Below are 20,847 nucleotides of genomic sequence, written 5' to 3' on the forward strand. Positions count from 1 at the left end.
GTTTCAGCTTTACTGTTGCTCCTTGGGCTCCAAGAGATTGCCCTCAACAGGTTTCTGTTGGCTGTCTTTGAGCACTGCTGCTCTGAGTGGACCCCAGGATACTGCTCACTGAGGTCTTCCTTTTTGACTGCTGACACATCTGGGCCACTGTGCATATCAGTGCACTGGATTTGTTCCTCCCTTCTGACTTCTCCCAGTGTCAGTGGGAGGGACTACAATCTCTGTTTCAGGCTCACAGGGTTCCCTCTTCGGATTTCAAAGCCCTTCTCTCCATGCAGTGATACAGCAGAATCCTCTTTATTAATCCTTCATACCAGGGGTTGCAGAGCTTTTTCTGTGAAGGTCCAGATATTTTAGGTTTGTGGGTTTTATGGTCTCTGTTGCAATTACTTTAACCTGAGCTAGAAAGCATCATACACAATATGTAAATGACTGGACATACTGTGGTCCAATAAAATTTCATTTACAGACACTGAGGTTTCCATTTAACATAATTTTCATGTGTCATAAAATATTCTTCTTTTGATTTTACCCTCAACCATTTAAAAAAAATCTAAAAATCATTCTTAGCTCGCAGGCTGTACAGCGGCTGACAGTGGGCCAGACTTGGTTTGTGGGCTCTAGGTTGCTGCTCTCTGGTTCAGACTTTTGCTACTCAGAATGTGGGTACATGAACCAGCAGCGTGTGTCATCTGCAAGCTTGTTAGAAATGCAGAACCTCAGGCATCACCACAGACTTACCCAATGGGAACTGGAATTTTAATAAGATCCCCAGGTGATGCACATTAAAGTTTGAGAAGTACCAATTTAGAAATCCAGTGCTGGCTTCTCTTTTCTGGATGCTGGGGAGGGGAAAGTAGATGCTAACATTAGTTATCTTTTTCTTTTCTTCCAAATACCATCCATTGCTATCTCAATGTTGACCTTTCTACTTGATTTCTATTGTTGTCCTTTCCTGAATGTGGCAGCACTTAATAATGTGAGTTACAGCCAGCTTTCCATTAGTCATGCTAATCCACAGATCATTAGCACTTGACCTCAAATGAATCATTTGATGATTGTGGCAGATCTACTTTCCAACTTATGGTTTACTTATTTCAGAATTACAATTCCCACTTGCAGAATTGAGCACCAAGTGAGTGTTAAGGAGGAGATAGCCTTGGGGCATTCTCAGAAACAGGTTCGAAAATAACCTGGAATTAAAATTTTGTTATATGACAAAACAATTCCCTCAGCATATGCAAATTTGGTAATACAATGCATGGACCATTACTATTGAAAATATCAACAAAAGTGGCAGAATTTTTTTTTTAGAACTGAATGTGGTTTTAGATACCGTATTAGTTTTTGTTTTGTAAGCTTTTTTGTTTTTAAAAAAGAGATTTATTTATTTATTTGAGAGAGAGAGCTCTGGCACGTGCATGCATACATGTGCGCCAGTAGGGGGAGGGGCAGAGGGAGAGATCTCAAGCAGATTCCTACGTGGGGCTTCATCTCACAACCTATGAGATCATGACCTGAGCCAAAACCAGGAGTCAGACGGTCAACTGGCTGAGCCACCCAGGTGCCCCTGTAGGCTTTTTCTTTAAGTGTATTTTTTCCTAGACTAATATTAAAATGACTTTGTATTCCATGGGCACACATCTTTGGATGTAGGAAGCTTAGAGGCAGGGGTAGAGGGTGTGGGGGAAAGTCCCTGAGGACTGAGGTTAAAATTGTCCTTCAGATAATTCATGAAATGATGTGCAACAGCCTTTTTAGGTGAGCGTGTATCCGTAATTAAGACATGCTGTATCTTGCCTTGGGCTCTTTATGATCATACTCTTTCCCAGATTTCCTTGGTGAATTGTAGACCAAGCCTCTCATCACTAATAATCAGTGATTCTTGCTCAGGATTCTGAGGAGCCCAGTTCTGGGGAAGCGGGAGACAGACTGCTTTTCCTTTTTTTCCAAATCTTGTGATCATTAAAGTTTGATTTCCATTAATGCATGAACGTCACCACCCAGATGAGAATGCAACTCTTCTGTGTGTGTTTTGATTTCCTTGTCAGAGGCCAGGCAAGGAAGGAGAGCTTGAACAGCAGTGCTGCTCCTGCACTCTGTTATTTCTGCTTCCATTGTTTGTCACATCTGTCAGTTTCAGGAACATTCATATCTATGGAGCCATTATTTTTAGTACTTTAATTATATTGGATGTCTTAGGACATAATTAATGTATCATGTTGGTCACATTGTTGGGTTGCAAAGATGGTAGGTAGCCCTGCAAGGGAATTGGACTAGAGAGTGGGTTTCCAAAGTGCTTTGAGCATGTGGCAGTTTAAGCAGGTAAATTCCCTTGGCTCTTAGTCCCTGGAGGGTCAGCCTTTGAAGCAAAACCCTGACGCTTGTTTGGGTCTTCAAAAATCCATTAAGGCTTTCTTACTGTCTTCTGCTCCTCCGTCTTTTTAGTCCACACACCACCTAGCTTGACTCTCACTTGATCTTCCTCACCAAGGACTTTCTTGCTAATCTCTTTCCTGATAGGTTGGAATAACAGTGCTAAGTAACATTTATTGTTTACTCTGTGCCAGGCACTGTGTAAACACTATTGCATTTAGTCCTTTCACAGCAGACCTACAAGGTAGGTATTCTTATTATCCCCAATTCACAGATGGGGAAACTGATGAATAGCAAGTGACTCGCTCAAGGCCACATGACTAGTATGTTCTGGAGCTGTGATTTTGGCCTGGTGAACGTGCTCTTAACTACTGTGTTATACTCTACTCAAATCATAACAATAGCTAATGAGTACTGAGTGCATACCTTTTGGCCAACCATGGTGCTAAGCTCTTCATATGTATTAACTCACTTACTAATCCTCTTAGCAATGTTGTAAAGTAGGTTTTATTATTATTCCTGATTTCCAGAAGAAGAAACTAGGGCACAGAAATTTTAATTAACTTACCAAGTTACACCATTAAACAGTCATAGACAGAAGCAGTATTTGGACACAAAGCAAATTTGATTCCAGAGTCTATATTTTTTTTTCCCCAGGAAGGAGGCAAAATGGTGTCATCTGGTCTGGGCCCAATAAAAGAAAGGATGGACTGACCCTCTTACAGCCCAAGGCCAGCAGAACCCTGTTGACTCCAGAGTCTATATTCTTGTCCACTCTCCTATCCTGCCTTCCAGATTTCTGCTCAGGCAAGGCAGAGGATGTCAAACGGTGAAGTATGTCCATTTGGGGAGACAAAGATAGGGAAATGGGAGCCACTATTCACTTTTTGGTGATTGTTACTGTATGGAAAGCTAAGAACAGTGTCATCCAAGCTGCCAGTTTGTAAAAGAGAAGCCCCCGATCTGGATCTTTATATAAAATTTCCTTATTTTCGATAGTGGCAACAACTGCCAATTTTTGCAAAGCACTTTGCTAACTTATCAAAAAAAATCAGTTGTTAGGAAGCATAAAATTGTAGATAAAGATGTTTAATTCATACTTACAAAATATTTACTCAATGCTTCTTAGGAACTCTGCTAATTCTAGATACTGTTGTTCAGTGTAAGCCTATGGAATCCCCATTTTCGATGTTGATTTTCAGTGTTGTTAATAAGAAATGGACTCTCTCCCTGATTTCACTGGTAGTAAATCAGTTTAAATGATGGCTGGTGTATATTTTAGAGTTTAATTCCTCAGTGAAGTTACAAGCTATTAGAAGAAAAATGTAGACTTTAACTCTTTAATATGCCAAGGATGCATGTTAAATTATTTTTTCCAAATGTGAATAAGTTGTATACAAAAATACTTATTTGTGTAAACTTTGTGAAGAACAAAACACACATATATGCTCACACCCATATATACACACACTTGTATACAACACATCTGTGAACCACATCTGACTCATGGGCTGTTGGCTTCCAACCTCTATTCTGGGGGACATGTCTTTTTCTTTTTTTTCTCCCTGCAGTTCCTAGCCCATTACCATTCTTTTTTTAGCAGGTACTGACTGAACACATATTTTTTTCATTTACATTTTTTAAAATTTAAATTCAATTTGCCAACATATAGTATAACACCCAGTCCTCATCCCATCAAGTGCCCTCCTCAGTGCCTGTCACCCAGTTACCCCTTCTTCCCACCCACCTCCCCTTCCTCTCCCCTTTGTTTCCCAGAATTAGGAGTCTCTCATGGTTTGTTTCCTTTCTAATTTTTCCCACTCAGTTCTCCTCCTTTCCCTTATAACCCCTTTCACTATTTCTTATGTTCCATGTATGAGTGAAACCATATGATTGTCCTTCTCCGATTTACTTATTTCACTCAGCATAATACCCCCCAGTTCCATCCACGTTGAAGCAAATATTGACTTCATGTGCTCTTGTTCTGACCCAGACATGTCTTAAACCTGATGCCCTCTCTCAGGCCACCTCTGTCAGTTTTCATTAAGAGACTTTCCTGCTATTTTTGCAAGCTGGCATCCAATTACTTCTTCAGAGGGTATTTCCAAATCAATTAGAAGGGGCTTTCAACCTATCCTAAGTGAGAAGCTGTTTCCATATAACATTTCTCAAAAAAAAAAAAATGCAAGCGAGAGAGGAAGAATGGGCTTCAGGGGTTTTCAATCCTGGCTGTACATTAAAACCACCTACATTTTTTTTTTAATTCTGATTCGAGAGCTCCAGGCTCAGAAATTCTGATTTAAATGGTCTGTGGTGGGACCCTGGGCATCAGTACTTTTTTTTTTTAAAGCTCCCCAGGCATTCTAATCTGCAGCCAGGGTTGAAAACAAGCCCAAATGATTAATATGTGTTTGTCAGAAGGTCCCAAGTGTCCACTTTGGACCTTGATCAGCTGCTTTTTCCTTCACTAAAATCAGACACTTGTAAGCTAAAGAGTCAGACTAGGGTAATCATATCTTTATGCATTGTTTTCTTGTGAACCAGACTATTGTTTTCTAGTTTTTATGTAGTGACTGGGCAAATAGGCAAGAACATGGACTAAAAGGTGTGTATTGATATTGAAGAAGGAGTGGCAGGTGGCTTCTGAACTGGCTTCCAGTGATTTCTCACCTCTTGGTATTCACATGTCGTGTAATTCTCTCCTCTTTTACGTGGTCTGGACCTAGTGACTTCTTTCTAACAAATGTAATTTAGCAAAAAGTGATGAGATGTCACTTTCATGATTAGGTTACAAAAATTATGACTTCTGTCTTGCTAGCTCTCTTTATCTCTGGCTCTCTACACCTGCTTGATCTGATGAAACAAGGTGCTATGTTGTTAACTGACCTGGGAGAGATCTACCTGGCAAGAAAGTAAGGGCAGCTGCTGACCATCAGCCAGTGAGGAACTGAGGTCTTCTGTTCAACAGCTTGTGAGATACTAATCGTGCCAGACACATGAACTTGGCCTTGATCCAGATCTTGATTGCAGCCTTTGAAGAGATTTTGAGCCCCAGGATCCATCTAAGTTATGTCTGGGTTTTTGACTCACAGAAACAGTGGGGTAATAAATGTGTGTTGTTTTAAGCCACTATGTTTGGTGGTAATTTTTTACATAGCAATAGATAACATACAGAGGGGGTGATACTGGATTCTGTTTATAGTAGAAGACGGGAGAAGTGTTTCCCCAACTTTAGCAAGCATTGAATTTCCTTGGGAAGCTTGATGAGATGCAGATTCCTGGGCTCCACATTCAGAGGCTTTAGATTGGGTAGGTCTGAGGTGGGACTCAGGAATATGCATCTTATTCATACATCCCAGGCATTTCTAAGGCAGGTGTTGTTCAGGATTGCATTTCTGGAACTGTCAGCTAGGAGGTAGAATCAGCCTTTGGAGAAGCAGAGAGTGGTTGAGGACCAATGATTGTTGAGTTGTGCAGGCTCAGGGGGGCAGGATTTACAGAAGGCTTTTAGATTAATCAGGTGACATGTTGGAAGGCATACCAAACTTTGACCTAGAAGAAGTCTTGGAGGTCAGAAGAGTAGCCTGGTGGTTGTGTGCTGGATGGATTGAAAGGGAGAGATAGACTAGAGTCAGGGGCCAGGGTAGCAAGAGGTGATAAAAGCCTATCCTAGAATGTTGGAATTGGAGACAGGAAGGAAAGGCAGGAGAGGCATTTTAAAGGAAGTTTTGGAAGGATTTGATGACTGTATAGACAGGATTTGAATAAAAGAGAGAGAGATTTCAAGCCTAAGTGATTGGAAAATACGTAGTGACTTTGGGAGAGCTGAGAATTTGGGAGGGAGTTGGTTTAGGGGATATATGTCTCCTAGAACAAATTTAGTGCTCAGTTACTTTTGGCTGATAATACTTTCTGGTCTGGGAAGCTGAGTTGATTAGCAAAAGGTACAAATGGAGGCAAAGTTCTAATGGAGGCCTGTGGTCCTCAGTGTGTGGTCCTGCACCAGGAACATCAGTGTCACCTGGGAGCTTGTTAGCTATGTTAATACTGCAAAGGTTTATAGCCTGGCGGAACGTACAGATCTATATGCCCAGAGGCCTTGGATAGACCATCCCGGAGATTGGAAGGAAGCATAAGTAGGGGTACAGGTGACCCCTTCTGACTGATGGAGTAAATGTTGTCACCTGTTGCTGATGGGAGACTGGCCTAGATACAGTCCTGCTCTCCTTTTCTCTGAGCCCTGCCCTAGGCTGAGGTGGCCTTCTGGCTGCCCATTGAACTGCAGGAACTCAGGACTCATTTGCTTGTTAGCCAAGCCACAGAGCTGCCCTAAGCTGATACATCCTGAATGGACAACATTGACAAAGGCCAACTATGCAGGGCGTGAAGCATGATGTTGGGCTTCCTTCACTGCAAGAACCACCTTATGGAGGTGAGGCTGGAGATCAGATAGAATGAATTGTTTTCTTATTCTCCTACTCTGCATCTTTCCCTCTTGGCCCTGTCCTTGCAAAGCTGACCTCATGAATGAAGGGTCGCTGAGAATGAGAAAGGATCCATGCCAGTATTCCTGGCAGGCGTGTTATGGTCAGAGAAAATCTGGTTCACGCCACACCAAAAGAGAAAACAAAGGCAAAAGCTGCTTCTGCCAGACATTTCAGTGGGTGAGGACTGATGCGCTGCTTTGTGCAAGTCACCAACACAATCCCATTGTGTGAGCCTTAAGGGGACTGCTGCCTCAGATGCTGCACCCCTTCCACCATAGGAATTCCGACTGAGGTGGGTGCCTGGGTGGCTCAGTTAGTTAAGCCTCTGCCTTCTGTTCAGGTCATGATCTCAGGGCCCTGGAATCGAGGCCCATGTGATCGGGCTCCCTGCTCAGGGGGGAGTCTGCCTCTCCCTCTGTACCCACCCCCACTCGTGCTCATGCTCTCCCTTCCCCAAAATAAATAAATAAAATCTTTAAAAAAAGGAATTCTGATTTCTTTTTTTGAGGAGCTTTCACACTGCCTCGTGTGGGCCAAAATGTGGTCATCTCAGGATCAAAGACTACGATTGAATGGAATATTCTGGACCTCAACCTACAATGAACTGATCACCCTCCTCTAAGAGACTTGTCAGAACGAATCTCACTGTGCCTTAACTCCCAAGCCTCTCTGGCTACTGCTCACTATCCATGCTGCCGTATTTATTGTCCAATCAGATGTAAGCCACTTCCTCTACTTCTTCCTAAGGCCTTACTGTGCCCTCTAGAAATGGCTGTCTGTGAAGGCCAAAGTTCTTTTTTTTTTTTTTTTTTTTTTTGTACTGAAGTTCTTTTTTTTTTTTTTTCTTTATTTTTTTTTATTGGTGTTCAATTTACTAACATACAGAATAACACCCAGTGCCCGTCACCCATTCACTCCCACCCCCCGCCCTCCTCCCCTTCTACCACCCTTAGTTCGTTTCCCAGAGTTAGCAGTCTTTACGTTCTGTCTCCCTTTCTGATATTTCCCACACATTTCTTCTCCCTTCCCTTATTTTCCCTTTCACTATTATTTATATTCCCCAAATGAATGAGAACATATAATGTTTGTCCTTCTCCGACTGACTTACTTCACTCAGCATAATACCCTCCAGTTCCATCCACGTTGAAGCAAACGGTGGGTATTTGTCATTTCTAATAGCTGAGTAATATTCCATTGTATACATAAACCACATCTTCTTTATCCATTCATCTTTCGTTGGACACCGAGGCTCCTTCCACAGTTTGGCTATCGTGGCCATTGCTGCTAGAAACATCGGGGTGCAGGTGTCCCGGCGTTTCATTGCATTTGTATCTTTGGGGTAAATCCCCAACAGTGCAATTGCTGGGTCGTAGGGCAGGTATATTTTTAACTGTTTGAGGAACCTCCACACAGTTTTCCAGAGTGGCTGCACCAGTTCACATTCCCACCAACAGTGTAAGAGGGTTCCCTTTTCTCCGCATCCTCTCCAACATTTGTTGTTTCCTGCCTTGTTAATTTTCCCCATTCTCACTGGTGTGAGGTGGTATCTCATTGTGGTTTTGATTTGTATTTCCCTGATGGCAAGTGATGCAGAGCATTTTCTCATATGCATGTTGGCCATGTCTATGTCTTCCTCTGTGAGATTTCTGTTCATGTCTTTTGCCCATTTCATGATTGGATTGTTTGTTTCTTTGCTGTTGAGTTTAATAAGTTCTTTATAGATCTTGGAAACTAGCCCTTTGTCTGATATGTCATTTGCAAATATCTTCTCCCATTCTGTAGGTTGTCTTTGAGTTTTGTTGACTGTATCCTTTGCTGTGCAAAAGCTTCTTATCTTGATGAAGTCCCAATAGTTCATTTTTGCTTTTGTTTCTTTTGCCTTCGTGGATGTATCTTGCAAGAAGTTACTATGGCCGAGTTCAAAAAGGGTGTTGCCTGTGTTCTCCTCTAGGATTTTGATGGAATCTTGTCTCACATTTAGATCTTTCATCCATTTTGAGTTTATCTTCGTGTATGGTGAAAGAGAGTGGTCTAGTTTCATTCTTCTGCATGTGGATGTCCAATTTTCCCAGCACCATTTATTGAAGAGACTGTCTTTCTTCCAATGGATAGTCTTTCCTCCTTTATCGAATATTAGTTGCCCATAAAGTTCAGGGTCCACTTCTGGATTCTCTATTCTGTTCCACTGATCTATGTGTCTGTTTTTGTGCCAGTACCACACTGTCTTGATGACCACAGCTTTGTAGTACAACCTGAAATCTGGCATTGTGATGCCCCCAGATATGGTTTTCTTTTTTAAAATTCCCCTGGCTATTCGGGGTCTTTTCTGATTCCACACAAATCTTAAAATAATTTGTTCTAACTCTCTGAAGAAAGTCCATGGTATTTTGATAGGGATTGCATTAAACGTGTATATTGCCCTGGGTAACATTGACATTTTCACAATATTAATTCTGCCAATCCAGGAGCATGGAATATTTTTCCATCTCTTTGTGTCTTCCTCAATTTCTTTCAGAAGTGTTCTATAGTTTTGAGGGTATAGATCCTTTACATCTTTGGTGAGGTTTATTCCTAGGTATCTTATGCTTTTGGGTGCAATTGTAAATGGGATTGACTCCTTAATTTCTCTTTCTTCAGTCTCATTGTTAGTGTATAGAAATGCCACTGACTTCTGGGCATTGATTTTGTATCCTGCCACGCTACCGAATTGCTGTATGAGTTCTAGCAATCTTGGGGTGGAGACTTTTGGGTTTTCTATGTAGAGTATCATGTCATCGGCGAAGAGGGAGAGTTTGACTTCTTCTTTGCCAATTTGAATGCCTTTAATGTCTTTTTGTTGTCTGATTGCTGAGGCTAGGACTTCCAGTACTATGTTGAATAGCAGTGGTGAGAGTGGACATCCCTGTCTTGTTCCTGATCTTAGGGGAAAGGCTCCCAGTGCTTCCCCATTGAGAATGATATTTGCTGTGGGCTTTTCATAGATGGCTTTTAAGATGTCGAGGAATGTTCCCTCTATCCCTACACTCTGAAGAGTTTTGATCAGGAATGGATGCTGTATTTTGTCAAATGCTTTCTCTGCATCCAATGAGAGGATCATATGGTTCTTGGTTTTTCTCTTGCTGATATGATGAATCACATTGATTGTTTTACGGGTGTTGAACCAGCCTTGTGTCCCAGGGATAAATCCTACTTGGTCATGGTGAATAATTTTCTTAATGTACTGTTGGATCCTATTGGCCAGTATCTTGTTGAGAATTTTTGCATCCATGTTCATCAGGGATATTGGTCTGTAATTCTCCTTTTTGGCGGGGTCTTTGTCTGGCTTTGGAATTAAGGTGATGCTGGCTTCATAGAACGAATTTGGAAGTACTCCATCTCTTTCTATCTTTCCAAACAGCTTTAGGAGAATAGGTATGATTTCTTCTTTAAACGTTTGATAAAATTCTCCTGGGAAGCCATCTGGCCCTGGACTCTTGTGTCTTGGGAGGTTTTTGATGACTGCTTCAATTTCCTCCCTGGTTATTGGCCTGTTCAGGTTTTCTATTTCTTCCTGTTCCAGTTTTGGTAGTTTGTGGCTTTCCAGGAATGCGTCCATTTCTTCTAGATTGCCTAATTTATTGGCGTATAGCTGTTCATAATATGTTTTTAAAATCGTTTGTATTTCCTTGGTGTTGGTAGTGATCTCTCCTTTCTCATTCATGATTTTATTAATTTGAGTCTTCTCTCTCTTCTTTTAATAAGGCTGGCTAATGGTTTATCTATCTTATTAATTCTTTCAAAGAACCAACTCCTGGTTCTGTTGATCTGTTCCACAGTTCTTCTGGTCTCGATTTTGTTGAGTTCTGCTCGAATCTTTATTAACTCCCTTCTTCTCTTGGGTGTAGGATCTATTTGCTGTTTTTTCTCTAGCTCCTTTATGTGTAAGGTTAGCTTTTGTATTTGAGTTCTTTCCAGTTTTTGAATGGATGCTTGTATTGCGATGTATTTCCCCCTTAGGACTGCTTTTGCTGCATCCCAAAGATTTTGAACGGTTGTATCTTCATTCTCATTAGTTTCCATGAATCTTTTTAATTCTTCCTTAATTTCCTGGTTGACCCTTTTATCTTTTAGCAGGATGGTCCTTAACCTCCATGTGTTTGAGGTCCTTCCAAACTTCTTGTTGTGATTTAGTTCTAATTTCAAGGCATTATGGTCCGAGAATATGCAGGGGACAATCCCAATCTTTTGGTATCGGTTCAGACCCGATTTGTGACCCAATATGTGGTCTATTCTGGAGAAAGTTCCATGTGCGCTTGAGAAGAATGTGTATTCAGTTGAGTTTGGATGTAAAGTTCTGTAGATATCTGTGAAATCCATCTGGTCCAGTGTATCATTTAAAGCTCTCGTTTCTTTGGAGATGTTTTGCTTAGAAGACCTATCGAGTATAGAAAGAGCTAGATTGAAGTCACCAAGTATAAGTGTATTATTATCTAAGTATTTCTTCACTTTGGTTAATAATTGATTTATATATTTGGCAGCTCCCACATTCGGAGCATATATATTGAGGATTGTTAAGTCCTCTTGTTGAATAGATCCTTTAAGTATGATATAGTGTCCCTCTTCATCTCTCACTACAGTCTTTGGGGTAAATTTTAGTTTATCTGATATAAGGATGGCTACCCCTGCTTTCTTTTGAGGACCATTCGAATGGTAAATGGTTCTTCAACCTTTTATTTTCAGGCTGTAGGTGTCCTTCTGTCTAAAATGAGTCTCTTGTAGACAGCAAATAGATGGGTCCTGCTTTTTTATCCAGTCTGAAACCCTGCGCCTTTTGATGGGGTCATTAAGCCCGTTCACATTCAGAGTTACTCTTGAGAGATATGAGTTTAGTGTCATCATGATATCTATTCAGTCTTTGTTTTTGTGGACTGTTCCACTGAACTTCTTCTTAAAGGGGAATTTTAAGAGGCCCCCTTAAAATTTCTTGCAGAGCTGGTTTGGAGGTCACATATTCTTTTAGTTGCTGCCTGTCTTGGAAGCTCTTTATCTCTCCTTCCATTTTGAATGAGAGCCTTGCTGGATAAAGTATTCTTGGTTGCATGTTCTTCTCATTTAGGACCCTGAATATATCCTGCCAGCCCTTTCTGGCCTGCCAGGTCTCTGTGGAGAGGTCTGCTGTTACCCTAATACTCCTCCCCATAAAAGTCAGGGATTTCTTGTCTCTTGCTGCTTTAAGGATCTTCTCTTTATCTTTGGAATTTGCAAGCTTCACAATTAAATGTCGAGGTGTTGAACGGTTTTTATTGATTTTAGGGGGGGATCTCTCTATTTCCTGGATCTGAATGCCTGTTTCCCTTCCCAGATTAGGAAAGTTTTCAGCTAGAATTTGTTCAAATACATATTCTGGCCCTCTGTCCCTTTCGGCGCCCTCGGGAACCCCAATTAAACGTAGGTTTTTCTTCCTCAGGCTGTCGTTTATTTCCCTTAATCTATCTTCATGGTCTTTTAATTGTTTGTCTCTTTTTTCCTCAGTTTCCCTCTTTGCTATCAACTTGTCTTCTATGTCACTCACTCGTTCTTCCACCTCGTTAACCCTCGTCGTTAGGACTTCTAGTTTGGATTGCATCTCATTCAATTGATTTTTAATTTCTGCCTGATTAGCTCTAAATTCTGCAGTCATGAAGTCTCTTGAGTCCTTTATACTTTTTTCTAGAGCCACCAGTAGCTGTATAATAGTGCTTCTGAATTGGCTTTCTGACATTGAATTGTAATCCAGATTTTGTAACTCTGTGGGAGAGAGGACTGTTTCTGATTCTTTCTTTTGAGGTGAGGTTTTCCTTCTAGTCATTTTGCTCAGTGCAGAGTGGCCAAAAGCAAGTTGTATTGGGAAAAAGAGAAAAAGAGAGGAGAGAAAGAAGGAAAGAAAAGAGAAAGAAAAAAAAGGGGAAGAAAAAGAAAAAAAAACGAAAAAAAAAAGAAGAAAAAGAGAAAGAAAAAGAAAGGAGAAAAAAAAAGGGGGTGGGGGAAGGAAACAAATCAAAAAGCAAAACAAAACAAAAACAAAAACAAAAACAAAAACAAACAAAAAAAGAACCACCGGGGAGTATCTTCTGATTCTGTGTTCTTTAAGTCCCTTGTCTTCTCCTGGAAGTTGTCCGTCTAGCTGGTGTTCTGGGGGAGGGGCCTGTTGTGCTGATTCTCAGGTGTTAGCAGTTGGGGGAGCTGCTGTGCCCCTGCCTGGTGCAGGGCTCAGTGGGGGTTGTTTACCCCCTGAGGCCGCAGGAGGAACAGCCCCAGTGGCGGGGCAGCTCTGGAAACCTGGATTCAGCTCCGGCAGGAACTCCGTCTGCAGGGCCTGGAGGCTCCGGGGCGGGGCCGATGATCTGCTCAGCTGGGGCAGGAGCATCCTCGCTGTCCTGGGCCCTCCCGGCCTCTGCCTGTCCCGGGGGAGGCCGGATCCTGGGCTGTGTCCCGGCGCCCTGTGCTCCGGAGCCTGCGCTGGTGGATTCGCGCTCCCGGGCCGCGCAACCCCCTCCGCGGAGCTGCTGCCCAAGCCCCTCCGAGCTGCTCCTGGAACCGCGCAGCCCCCTCTGCACGGAGCCTCTTCCTCTGCCCGAGCCCCTCCGAGCTGCTCCCGGGGCCGCGCAGCCCCCTCCGCGGAGCCGCCGCCCGAGCCCCTCCGAGCTGCTCCGGTCCCGCCGGGTCCCGCCGTGCGCGCTGCAGCCCTTAGGGAGCTCGGCGCACTCTCCTGGGCGCGCAGTTGCTGTTACTGTCCCCGGGAGCCCGAGGGCATCCTCGCCCTCCCGGGTCCTGCTCCACCTCCCTGGAGCCTCTTTCTGCCCGGGAAGGTCGGTGCAGCTCCTGCTCCTCCGGGACGGGGCTCTCCTGTCCTGGGGACACTCGCCCCGGCCTCAGCCCGGCTCCTCGCGGGGCCCCTCCCCCTTGGAGGCCTTTGTTTCTTTATTTCTTTTTCCCCGTCTTCCTACCTTGATAGATGCGCGAACTCTTCTCACTGTAGCATTCCAGCTGGTCTCTCTTTAAATCTCAGGCCGAATTCATAGATTTTCAGGATAATTTGAAGGTTTTCTAGGTAGTTTGGTGGAGACAGGTGATTTGGAGACCCTGCTCTTCCGCCATCTTGCTCCTCCCTCCTCAAGGCCAAAGTTCTTATATCCTTAATGTTTTTATCAGGACATGTCCTCTGCCTCCTGCTGTAAGTGGAATCTTGACTGCCTTTTAACCATGTTCCCATACCCAGATCCCTTTATTTTTTTCCCCCAGATCCCTTTAGTATCATTGCTCCGTCTCCCTCCTCCAAAAGCTCCACTCCTCTACCCTCCTCGTTACTGTCACCTACTAGTCTCCTGATTATTTTTCCTCATTTCTTGCAGATCTAGTTCATGGCTTACTTTCTTCCTTTCCATTCCTTTCATCATTGTTTTTTTTAAAAGATTTTATTTATTTATACATGAGAGACACACAGAGAGAGGCAGAGACATTAGGCAAAGGGGAGAAGCAAGCTCCCTCTGGGGAGCCTGATATGGGACTCGATTCCAAGACCCCAGGATCATGACCTGAGGCAAAGGCAGACTCTCAACCACTGAGCCATCCAGGTGCCCCTCCTCTCATCACTCTTGAGGACTTCAGCATCTTTATGTCAAGGATGGCAGAGCTTTATGTGCCCATAAAGAAGAAGGCCCATGTTTTAAAAAATTCTAAGTTATTGGAAATTTAGAGATGAGTTATCTGATGGTGTAGGCTTTGAGAGTAGCAGGAGATAAGAGTAGACCAGCTGTGGGGTGTACTGGATCCCTTGAACTTGGGTACAGGGCAGGGAGGGATGGGGGAGTCCCACAGTGGCTGGAATCTGTCCCTGATTCCCCTACTTCCTAGCAGCTGGAGGAATGTAACAGGAAATTCTCCTTCAGGGGTGGAGGAGGCAGCTGTACCTCTAGGTTTTGTTGTTTCCACCCTGACTTGGGCGGTTATTCTTGGTGACTTCAACATTCATGCAGATGACCCATCTTATCGTGGCTTTTCATTTCCTTGATCCCTTTACTTCAGTGATTTTTTTCCCCCTCTACCAACTTCAACTACCCACTTGCTCTGTCACAAACTAGCCTTTTTCAACACCAGTAAGTGCATTATTTAGTAAATCTCGACCTCCACTGCTGTAGTTCTTCAGCCATATCAGGTTGACCTCTAATCCATTGTTTTGCACTACATTTTCCCCCTACATCAGCCCATCATTTTGTTTGCCTCCTACCCCAGCTTAGAACCCATCTACAGTATTGTTAACGTACAATACTTTCCCCTTCCCTTTCTTTCTTTTTTTTTAAGATTTTATTTATTTATTCATAAGAGACACACAGAAAGTGGCAGAGATATAGGCAGATATAGGCAGAGGGAAAAGCAATCTCCCTGTGGGAAGCCTGATGTGGGATCCCAGGACCCCAGGATCATGACCTGAGCCAAAGCAGACGCTCAACCACTGAGCCACCCAGGTGTCCCGGTGATGTCAATTTCTAAGGAATTTCTGTATGCCAAACAAGAGGTGCACAAAACCTTGGAGGTCAGGCTATTGTCAAGATATGGTTATGGTTTGTTTTTAAGATTGTATTTATTTATTCATGAGAGACACACACAGAGAGAGGCAGAGACAGGCAGAGGGAGAAGCAGGCTCCTGCAGGGAACCTGATGTGGGACTTGATCCCAGGACCCTCGGATCACAACCTGAGCTGAAGGCAGATGCTCAACCACTGAGCCACCCAGGTGCCTCGCCCCCTTCTATCTTTCATACCCACTGAGCTGTCATACCCTGACTCCTAAGTAGCCCATCATTATTTCTCCTCATTTCCTTTTCCTTGCAGCTGAGTTTTTCACAACTTCACTGCCCGTCATCACTTATCATGAACTTCAGATGGACACCTGATACTATCCATTACTCATTGCTCTTCCTTAGTGAGAGTTTCTGGATTGTAATTCTCTGAGCTGTCCTCCTCCTCTGGACTCAGACCTCACTCTTCTACCCCTCTTTCCTTCTCATGCTCACTGATGACCTGACTTCATATGGCACTGAGTAATCAGAATCCAGAAAATGGCAACATTCTCATCTTCTCACTGCTTAATCTACCCTCCTAACTACAACTATAACAGTTGTTTTTCCCCTTTTTATGATGAAGAATGTGTCTGTTTTCCTGATAGGAGATGGTGCTCCTATCAGAGGCTAATCCCTTCTAGATTCTATATTATTTTGCCTCCAGTGGAACTTGGGATCCTCGGTTATCCCCTCTCTTTCTTGCATTATCAACATCTTCCTCTCTTCTGGGTCTTTTGCATAAAAAATTAACCGTGTCCTATGACCTCTATTCAAACAAAACAAAATAAAACAAACAAGACAACAATGTCCTCTCCTTTTGATGCCACATACTTCTCTAGCTACCATCCCACTGTCTTATTCTTCTTTACATCAACTTCTTGAAAGATTTATCTGTTAAGTCTCCCCTCACTCATATTTTATACCCCCTTGAACCCTGTCCAATCTCACTTTAATCCCCAACTGTCTATATTTTGCATCTATGGAGGTTTGAGAATCAACCCTATAGGTAGCTCAGACTGTAGCTTCAGACTCTAGCATGGTGAAAACACATGAGTAAACTGAGGCTCAGAGAGGATAAGTGATTTGCCTAAGGTGACACTGCTAGTAAGTAGGTAAGTTAGTATTGAAACAAGGTGCATCTAATTCTAGGAGCCTGTGCATCTGCATTCTTGTCTTCTTGTCATTGATCATGCCTCCTCTGTGCTCTGCATATCTTTGTAGAGATTATCACATTGAACTGCAGTTATTGGGGATCCCTGGGTAGCGCAGCGGTTTGGCGCCTGCCTTTGGCCCAGGGCGTGATCCTGGAGACCTGGGATCGAATCCCACGTCGGGCTCCCGGTGCATGGAGCCTGCTTCTCTCTCTGCCTATGTCTCTGCCTCTCTCTCTCTGTCTCTGTGACTATCATAAATAAATAAAAAAAATGAACTGCAGTTATTTGTTGACACATCCCTTTCCTCAGTGGATTATGATTTTGAGGACAAGAACAAATCTTAGAACACATAGCAGGTGGTTGATACATGCTTGTGGAGTCCATGAAAAAATCTGAGCTCATTTGTTCTTTTTTTTTTTTTTTTGGTCCTCAGTAGTGATGGATCACTGCTGATCACCATTTTACCTTTAATAGAATCATACAATCATGAAATTTTAGAGCTGCAAGGGACCTTGGAGATCAGGAAATTAAGATCCGTAGAGGTTAAGTAACATACCCAAGGTTACTTGGCTAGTTAGTTGCAGTCCAGTGCTCTTCCCATGCCATCTTCAATAGATGTTAACACTCCCTCCCTCCATCCATGTTCTCCTTTCCAGCCTAAATAATTCCAATGCCAGGCAGCACGTAGATGGCAGAAAGTCAGTAGAAGGACACGTTGTGAATGTGATGGGCATCCAGTGCAGTGCTTTTTAGTGTTAATGAATACTTTCCTCCTTGGTTTAAGCAGGTGCCTGCTAGCTACTTCAGTTCTAGTTTAAAATACCCTTTTCATGAGCTCCTGTCTCACACTAAAGTCTTCTTAGTGCTTTGGTTATTTTAATGAGTTTTTCTTATCTCCTATTCATAAAACCAGACTTGCTTTCTGATGTTTTGTTGTTGTTGTTGTTTAATAACTTAAATTCCCAAGTCTTGTTCCTTTTCCATTGCTCTTTCTCCTTTATACTCTTTATGATTGTGTGCTTAGAGTTGTGTAGTGCACTTTTAAATTCAATCTGTTGGTTGCTAATTCACTGCTAGAACAATCAGTTTTTCTATAGGAAAGAATGAGCTAACTGGAATCCTCAACTAACTGGAGCACACAACCTGAAATTGTGAAAGTAGCACAATCTCTGAAAGTAGGTGTAGTTGCATTTAAATCTTGGATTACTACTTATTTATTATTAATTAGTTACTTAATTTTACTGTTGGTCTCCTCCTTATTCGTTTTTAAAAATAAGGTATAATTGACATAACATTATATTACCTTCAGGAGTACAATATAATGATTTAATATTTGTTTTTTAAAGATCTTATTTATTTATTCATGAGAGACACACAGAGAGAGGCAGAGACATAGGCAGAGGGACAAGCAGGCTCCCTGCAGGGAGCCTGATGCCGGACTCAATCCCAGGACCCTGGGATCATGACCTAAGCCAAAGGCAGAGTCTCATCTTTATTTTTTTTTAAATTTTTAACAGATTTTATTTATTGATTTGAGGGAGTGCATGAGTGGGGGGGCGCTGGGGCAGAGTGAGAGGAAGCAGACTCCCATTGAGCAGGGAGCCCAACGTGGGGCTTAATTCCAGGGCCCAGAGATCATGACCTGAGCTGAAGGCATAACCACCTGATGAGCCACCCAGGCACCCCTATGTTTCCTCATCTTTAAAATTAAATCAGTAATATGCCTATATCATAGAGCAGATGTGAAGGTTAAATGAAGTATGCATAGTTCTAGCTTTAAAATTCTCATTCTTCCATATACTGGCTATAGAATGACCTCAGTAAATATATTTAACTTCTTTGAGCTTCAGTTTTCCTCTCTATAAAATGGGTATTGTTATCAGCTAGCATTTGCTGCATAACATACCAACTCAAAATGTAGTTGCTTAAAATAACAACCATTTATTTGTTCATGATTCTGTAGGTTGGTAGTTTGGACTGCACTCAGCTGGGACTGTCTCTGCTTCCTGTGTGTCAGCTGTATTCACTCATTCATGTCAACTGGCCTAACTCATAATGTCCATCAGTTGGCTGGTTGTCAAAAGGGTAATAGAACAAGGGGTATGTGTCATTCATCACCCAGTGGGCTTGCCTGGGCTCATTCACCTGGTGAATGAGGGTTACTAAGAGCATCAGGAGAGAGCATGACCCAGCTCTTTTGAAGTCTCGGCTTATTCATAGTTGCTATTGTCCCATTGGTCAAAGTAAGTCATATGACCAAGACCAGTGTAGGTATAGGGAGGGACTACCCAAGGGCATGGATGAAGGGAAGGTAGTTAATGCAGCTGTTTTTTTTCCCAATCTATCATAGACTTGGTACTACCTGTTTTCTAGGATTGTTCTGAGAATTAAAGATAATATTTATCAAGAACTGAGTGAAATGACCGGTATAATAGGTGCTTAGCAAAAGACAACTGAAGCATATTATATTTTCCTATAACTACAGTTGGTGTTTAGTTAAGGAAAGTTCTCTTTACTGCCCACTCCCTTTCCCTTATTACTTTGCTAATAGAAGAAAACTGTAATTCAAAACAAAGAGACAGAAACAAGCAACCAAAACGATATCAGTGTTTTTAATTTAATTTTTATAAATTAAACATCTACAACAATACACCATGTAAAAAAAATATCCTCAAACCAAAACTAATAGGATGTTGGGACTGAGGATACTTGATTAGTGTACTTTCTTCATCCCCAACCCTAGGGTCTGACAACCCTGAAACCATATAGAATACTGGGTTTTCAGAGAAAAATCACAGTATAGTGACCAAAGCAGTGAAGAGGACACAGACATTTAACAAAGAATTTCCACACCTGGTAGTTTAACCAAAACAGATTTTAGGGTTAACTCTGTTTTTCAAACAATTCCATTAAATCCTTGAATCTTTAAGTCAGAAGAGATTTCAGAGGCCTCTGAATTTTAGATCCTCCATTCCTCTTCAGCAATGGTTCTCAAACTTTTTGATTTTAGGAACACTTTACACATAAAACTATTAAGGACCCCAATGTGATATTGTTTCTATATTTTTATATATATCAACATTTATTACATGAAAATTCAAACTAAGAAAAATTATGCAAAAGAATATATTGCATACATTCCTTTATCTGTCAGAGAGCAGTCGCTCATCAGTATCATCATAGCTTCTGGAAAGCTCTACTGTCCATTCTTAAAAGAGAATGACCATGAAAGCAAGCAGTTTCTTAGTATTATATAAATGGTTTGACCTCACTAAACACCTGAAAGAATTTTGGGTCCCTCCAAGGGGTCTGTGAACCACAGTTTGCAAACTGCTACCCTTACAATGTCCCTGTTAGATAGGAGTTGCTCAATTGAAGCATCTGGAAGCGGTATGGTAGACTCCACTTTGGATACATGATATTAATTTCCTCATCTATAAAGTGGGGGATGCTAATAATTAAATCTACTTCATATAGTTGTGAAGATTAAACAAAATGAGGTGATGTATTTAACCTATATTAAGGGCCTTGTACAAAACCTGGCATATAGCAGGCTCCCAATAAATAGTACTCCTGTCACTGAAATAAATACCTAATGGCTCACTGTTTCATGAGGTGGCTTATTTGGGTTCTGGTTTTTAGAAATTTCCTCCTCCTGCCTCTCTGTAATTTCTACCCTGTAGCTTTAGTGGTTATTCCTCTGTACAGAATAAGGCAAAACCCTCTGAGTTTCAGATAACATCAGTTGTGGCACCTTTATGTATTCTTTCTTATAAGTTATGTTGTGGTTTATAGATTATCCTGATCATTTTTTCCCCTCTGGATGCAGTTGCTCATTCAACAGATATTTATTGAGCACCTAAATACTATGTACCAGTAGTAAAAAAAATAGATCATATCTGCTCTCCAGAAGCTTACATTTTAAGTATAGGAGACGAATCTGAAGCAAGTAAACAAATGAATAATAACAGATGCTAGGTCCTACAATGGAAAACAAAGCAAGATAGGGAACAAGAGTGATGGGAGGGTGTAATTTTAGATAGGGTGATCACATAAATGCCTCTCAGAGGAAGTGACATATGAGTGGATACCTGAATGAAGTAAAGGGGCAAGCTAGGCTGAGGGAAAAGTCACCGCAAAATTTGAATTTTATTCTTATTGTGATTGGAATCCATTGGAAGATTTTAGGTAGGAAAATGAAGTTACTCTGATCTCTTACCATTTTGTAGAGAATAGACAAGGGGATAAGAAG

This window comes from Canis lupus, chromosome X, assembly GCF_003254725.2.
Source record: "Canis lupus dingo isolate Sandy chromosome X, ASM325472v2, whole genome shotgun sequence".
Taxonomy (NCBI): domain Eukaryota; kingdom Metazoa; phylum Chordata; class Mammalia; order Carnivora; family Canidae; genus Canis; species Canis lupus.